The following is a 7,031-nucleotide window of genomic DNA, read 5'->3' as shown; positions in this document are numbered from 1 at the left end:
GGGACAAAATGCCCCAAAGTAAAGTTCAATAAAAGTCAATGCATATGTATTGTGAAGCGAAAAGAAAATGCATGAGTATGTGAAAAAGTGAGGAATGGGTAGTTAGATTAGTACTTAATTGTATAGGTTGTCAAAGGTTAGGTGGGAAGTTTAAGTTGATCAAAGATTCAAATCTTTAGTCCACTTGACCAAATATGCATCCTTACCTTGACCCTAACCCCATTACAACCTAAAGAAAAGACCTCATGATACTTGTATGCATGCATGAAATATATGTTGATTGTTAGAAGAAAAACAAATCTTAGAAAGCATGATTAGGGGAGAATTGAGAGAATCAACCCTACACACTTGAGTGACTAGAGTGCAAACACTTCCAGTGAGGGTTCGATGCTCAATTCTGTGATTCCCGGCTTTCATAAGCTTTCTTCTTGCAATTCTATTTGAACTTCATTTTTTTATACTTGAATTGGTAGGATTCATGAATCGTTATATGATCTTGGCCCTACTTGTGCATACATGCTCTTGGAGGATTGATTTATTTTTAACCAAGTAGGTAGAATCATTTTACATTTAGTTGCATTCATATAGATAGATGCATTTAGGTTATTTGCATTGAATAAATGTCATACTCCTTGTTTCATTCTTGGTTTAAGCATGAGGACATGCTTGGTTTAAGTGTGGGGAGGTTGACTAGGATTTATCTTGTGTTGAATTTAGGGGACTTTATCACCTTTTACCCACATTTATTTAATGAAATAACATGGTTTTGTAAATTCTCCTTTAATTGTGCTTAAGAGTGAATACATGCTTTTAGGACTCAAAATAGCTAAATTTAATTCACCTTGATTCTATTAGATGCCTTGATATGTTTGTTAAGTGATTTCAGATTTAGGAGGCAAAGATTGGATCAAGGGAATGAAGGAAAAGCATGTAGAAATGGAGAACTCGTGAAGAAATGTAGGAATCGCAAAAGCTGCAAGCCGACCTCTTTGCATTTAATCGACCATAACTTGAGCTACAGAGGTCCAAATGATGCGGTTCTAGTTGCGTTGGAAAGCTAACATCTGGAGCTTCGAAATGATATAAGATTTGTCATAGTTGCATTGCGGATAAGGGCGCGCACGCGCATAGTACACATACACGTTGATGGTGCCACATGATTTACTTAATGCAACTCGTGGCCAGCAAATTCTAAAGCCTTGTGGGTCCAATCCAAATCATTTTTGATGCTATTTAAGCCAAGGATTGAAGAAGAACTAACACACTTTACACTTAGTTACCATTAGTTTAGTTTAGTTTAGTTTTGGAGGGAAAGTTACTTTTTGAGAGAGAAGCTCTCACTTCTCTCTAGGATTGGGATTAGGTTTTAGATCTAGATCTACTTCTTCTTCTTCTTCTTCTTCTCTCTTAATTTTCCTTTTCCTTCCTTAATTGTCCTCTTGTAGTTGTAGCATTCTATTTCTCTTGTAATTCCTTTGTATTGTTAGTTGTAGTTTATGAATTTTCTTTTGTAGATCTACATTTCTTCTTCAATGCAATTGGTAAGTTCTTTGTTGTTTCACAATTGTTTTGCTTTTCTATTATTGATCCCTTGCCATTGTAGTTAGACCTCTCTTTAATTCTTGCAATTCATGTTGTTTACTTTTATTACCTTTTATGTGTTTGATGAAATGTCTCTTCTAGCTATTAGTTAGATTTTTTTCCTCTTGGCTTTGGTTGAGTAATTAGTAACACTTAAGTTATCTAATTCCTTTGTTGATTGATAATTAAAAGTTGCTAATTGATTTGGATGCCACTAAAGCTAGTCTTTCCTTGGGAGTTGGCTAGGACTTATGGAACAAAGTTAATTCATCCACTTGACTTTCCTCTATGGTTAGAGGTTAACTAGGTGGGAGCAATACACAATTCTCATCACAATTGATAAGGATAACTAGGGTAGGATTTCTAGTTCTCATACCTTGCCAAGAGCTTTGTTAGTTGTTAGTTTATTTCTTTTGTAATTTACATTTCTTGTCTATTATCTCAAAAACCCCAAAATACATCTCATAACCAATAACAAGAACACTTTATTGTAATTCCTAGGGAGAACGACCCGAGGTTCAATACTTCAGTTTATAAATTTAGGGGTTTGTACTAGTGACAAACAAATTTTTTCATGAAAGGATTATTGTTGGTTTAGAGACTATACTTTACAACGAGATTTTATTAGTGAAATTCTAAACCATCAAAAATTCAATCATCAGTCTTACATTGAATTTTTTGTTCTTTAGTTTTATCTTTCTTTGTTTTCAAATCAATGGAAAAATGTAAATTTGAGAGGTATTAGTAAAAGCCATTGAGAGAAAAGACAAAGAGAATAATCATGGAGAAAAGCCAAAAAATTATTTTAATCTCTTTCGTATCTATTTCTGTTTTGTATTAATAATTTTGAGAGGATTCCCTCGCTAAGTTGGGTGAGCACTTAATAGTTGAAAGTCTAAGGTGTGAACCTAGCCAAATCAAGCTTGAGTAGAAGTTTGGCTTGTCCTTGATAGGATAGAATCCTTGGGAATTAGTGTTTGTAATCTTTGAAAGTGAGAGTGAAAATTTCACCAAAATTATGGTGGAGACTAGATGTAAGCCATATTACACAAGGTAGTTGAACTAGGATATATGGCTATGTCTTTTTCTCTTTACTATTCTATTTCTATTTTTTATTTTATACGAGACAAAATGAAATTGTCTCTTGCTTAATCTACTTACAGAAGTTATCTAAAGTATCCTGTTTGCTCTGTTCCTGATTAATCGTGAAGAGATAAAATAAAATTGTCTCCTGCATTATCAACTTTGTGGTCTCAACAGCAACTTTGTTCTAAACCAAGATTGAAGTTAAGGTTCACAAGTTTTAAAAGTGACCCTAGATTCAATCCCCTTCTCTAGGCCATTGATAACCTTCAATTGGTATCAAGAGTCTGATCTCAAGGAATCAAGGTTCATTGCTTGGAGCAAAGATCCAATGGCCAACAATATGGGTACAAATATTGTGGCTTACACACTCACTGAGGGTTAGTCCAACAATAGACCTCCCTTCTTCAGTGGCAAGAACTACACCTACAGGAAGCAGAGAATGCATATATTTGTGTAATCTGTTGATTATAATATTTGAAAAATCATTTTGAATGGTACGCAAGTCCCAACAAAGACAAGCACTGAAGGAGTGGTTACTCCCAATGAAGAAGCCGAATGGAATGATGAAAATAAGAAGAAAGTGAAGCTAAATGCAAAAGCAATCAACATGATGCATTTTTCAATTAGCTTTGAGGAGTATTAGAAGGTATCATGGTGCAAAATAGCAAAAGATATTTGAAAATATTTCTAAGTCACTCATAAATGTATCGAACAAGTCAAGAAAACGAGGATCGATATGATAAGAAAGGATTATGAGATGTTAACGATGAAAGAAGGAGAAACCATCAATGAGATGTTTGAAAGATTTTCGATCATCATCAATAGCTTGGATGCTATGAGGATGACTCACACCGAACAAGGGCTAGTGAGAAAAATACTTAGGAGTTTTACTAAATAGTGGAAAACAAAAGCAACGACTATCTCTAAAAGTAGTAATCTGAACAAAATATCATATGATGAGTTGAGAGGAAAACTACTTGCTTATGAATCTACCCACATGAATTGAGACACAAAAAAGAAAGGAGTGGCATATGTGGATAGATTATATCAAAAGGTTGATGATTTAACTGCATATATTAGAAATATCTTGGATAAATCTTATAAATATGGTCAGAAAATGATTCCTTAAAAGCTGACAATGCTTTCCTTAAAGAATTACTAAAGGAAATCAAAAGTATTATTGATTTAATCGAAGAAAATAAACGCCTTAAATATAAATCTTAAAGATTTAAAGGAAAGCACTCGGTTAATGCATTAATGGGCCTAATTGATGAAAATGAAAGATTGCACAAAGTGATTAAAGGTTTGAACAAAGGTATAGCACAATTTGCTTAAAGTTTTGGAAACTTGGACAATTGCTGACTAGTCAAAAATTCTTATTAAAAAATTGGGTTGGAATATTTTGACAAAAATGAAGCTATTTTTGAGAAATCTTTTGCTGAAACTGAAGTTTCAACCTCTTAAACCAAAAGATTTCAAACCTCTTATCACTTGCAAAATCCAGCAAAGAGGAATCATTGTCAAACTTGCCAAAAATATGATCATTCATCAATTTTTCATTGTTGAAAGAAAATTTGGAAATAAAATATACAAAGTGATAAAGGATTTCAATGTCCTTGGACAACCAAGGAGGATTAACATCTAAGGATCCAAATTTATTTGGATATCTAAGATCACTTGAAGTTTTGTGTAGGTATACCTTGCATCCAGAAACAAGAAAGACATATGATATCTTGATAGTGGATGTTCAAGGAACATGATTGGGAAGTCCACATTCTTTATCAAACTCAATGAGTATAATGAAGAATTTGTGACATTCATTGATAATGGAAAAGGCAAGATTATTTCCATACGTAAAGTAGGTAAGGACTTTTCTACTTGCATTAACAATGTGTTTTTGGTTAATGGATTGGGGCATAATCTTTTAAGAATTAGCCTAATGAATCCATATTTGATGATAAATTTTGGCTTAAATTGAATGGATTTCATCACATAAACTCACATTTATTCACTTGAATAGCATACTTTTGTGATTTCCCTCTAAATTGTACCTAAATGTAACAACATACTTTTTAGGCTTCAAAAATGTTAATTTTAATTTTCTTAAATTTCATTCGATGCCTTGATATGTTTGTTAAGTGATTCCAGGTTTAGAAATCAAGGATGGATTGGAAAAAGTGAAGAAAGAAGAAAGCAAGAGTGGGAAATCATGAAGAGTTGAAGCTTGGCATTCCAGCATGCCCGCGTACGCATTACTTCTGCCGTATGCGCATCATCTAAGAATCGCACTGCCCGTGTACGCGAACCATTTTCCGCATACGCGGGAACATAAACACGTGCCTCATTAATGGAACACGTGAGGGCGATTTCTGAAACTCTTTTGGCCCAGTTTCAAGCCCAATTCGAGAAATAGAGGCTGAAGGGTAAAGGAAGCCAACACACAACATACCATTAGATAGAAAATTACATAGTTTTTACTTCTAGAGAGAGAAATTCTTCCTTTTCTCTAGATTTTATTTTTCTTTAATCAACTTTTTTCGAATCAATAGATTAGATCTTGTTTACATTCAGTTCTATTGCCATAATTGTAGTTCCTCTACTTTAATTTTGCTTAGTAGTCTTGTAATTCAAGCTATCTTGGTTTATGATTTTGGATCTTGTTGGAGTTGATTTCTAGTTAATGCATTGAGGTTTTTATGTTTCATACGTGTTATTTGGTTTATTATTGTTAATAATTGATAGTGAGTAGAATTGATTTGGGTTAATTTTTCAATTTTATGATGTCTTTTATTAGTGCTCACCAAGTGTTTGTGAAAATGCAACTTATGATTATGGAGTAGATTTCTATTCTTGGCTTTGGGGTTGAGTAATTGGAGATTCTTGAATTGTCAAAATCTAGTGTTGATTGGTAATTGAGGGCTGTTAGTTGACTTGAACTCCACTAAAACTAATCTTTCACTAGGATTTGATTAGGAATTATGGACTAGAGTCAATTGTGCTCACTTGACTTTCCTTCAATTGTTAGAGGATAACTAAGTGAGAGTAATAGACAATTACCATCACAATTGAGGATGATAATAAGGATAGGAATTCTAATTCTCACCCTTAGCCAAGGTTTTTTTAGATTGATTGATTGTCATTCCTTTTTGTTGACTATAATCTCTTAGCTCTTTTAGCTTAATTTCACATTCATTAGTTATATGCCATTTGTATTGCTATCATTTTATTGTATGCTTGTTAGTTAGTGAATTACTTAATTGGTAATTCTAGTTATTTCAATTTAATTGTTAATTATTCATTACTCTTAGATTTAGCGGTTTAAAATCGCGATATGCAACACTTAATACGCCACGTGTCGTGATGCATGCCTCCTTCCCCTTGATTAAGTGACAGTTAGCCACTAATCAAGCTATATAAAAAGAAAAAAATTCTCTCTCTTTTCTCAAGGAACAGTCGAGGCATGCATGGAAGAAAATGGGAGAATTTCGTTGATTTCAGACTACTTTTCGAGCTTGATTTCTTGAGATACGTGACCCCACAAAAATTTTGATCCGATAGAAGTGACCGTATCTTCCTCCTCTATACAGTGACGTATGTTTTGTTCGGTGAAATCATGAAGTGGAACTGCTCCTGCCAGGAACTAGTTCGATTGAACCAAAGGAGGGGAGAAACTACTGAATTTTCGACATTTTTGCTCCGTTTGACCGATTAGAAACCTCTTCCAGTATCTTGTATGTTCTGCGCTTTACAGAGGTAGGGTTTAACTCTTTAATCAGTTAAAATTATGGATTAATTGATATATGTGGTTGGATTATTGTCTGTTGATATCTGTTGTTCAAATCTGTTAATATCTGCTAGAATTCTTATTGTGATTTGGCCATATTGAGGAATTAGGAACTGAGATGTTGAATAACTGGCTGAAATCTGAGTTATATAATAGTATGTAACTGAGTTCTGTTGGTCGGATGTTGATTTGGGATTAAATATAACTAAAACGAATATTTTGAACAGAGATTTTGAGTAAAAAGGTAGAGGCTTGGCTTTTGAAAAAGATTTAATGAATAAAAATTATTTATTTATTATTATATAAATTTTATTGAAATTAATTGAGTTTGGTTTTACAAGAAAAATAATTGGTTTGCAATAAAAGGGTTTAAAGTGGAAGATGATTTTGGAAAAAATATTACTCTAATTGAACAAAAAAGGTTTTATTTTAAAAACAGAAGAACTGTGTCCAATTTACTTATTTTAATGAAGTTTTGGGCATTTGAAAAATGTTTCAATATTTTGAATAATTTATGAAGTAACCAGTGAAGATTGGATCTCTTTTATAGAAGTTTAGAGTTATTTAAAATAATTTTAAA

This window comes from Arachis stenosperma, chromosome 6, assembly GCF_014773155.1.
Source record: "Arachis stenosperma cultivar V10309 chromosome 6, arast.V10309.gnm1.PFL2, whole genome shotgun sequence".
Lineage (NCBI taxonomy): Eukaryota > Viridiplantae > Streptophyta > Magnoliopsida > Fabales > Fabaceae > Arachis > Arachis stenosperma.
The sequence above is the reverse complement of the archived record's forward strand: the minus strand, read 5'-3'. Positions refer to the sequence as shown.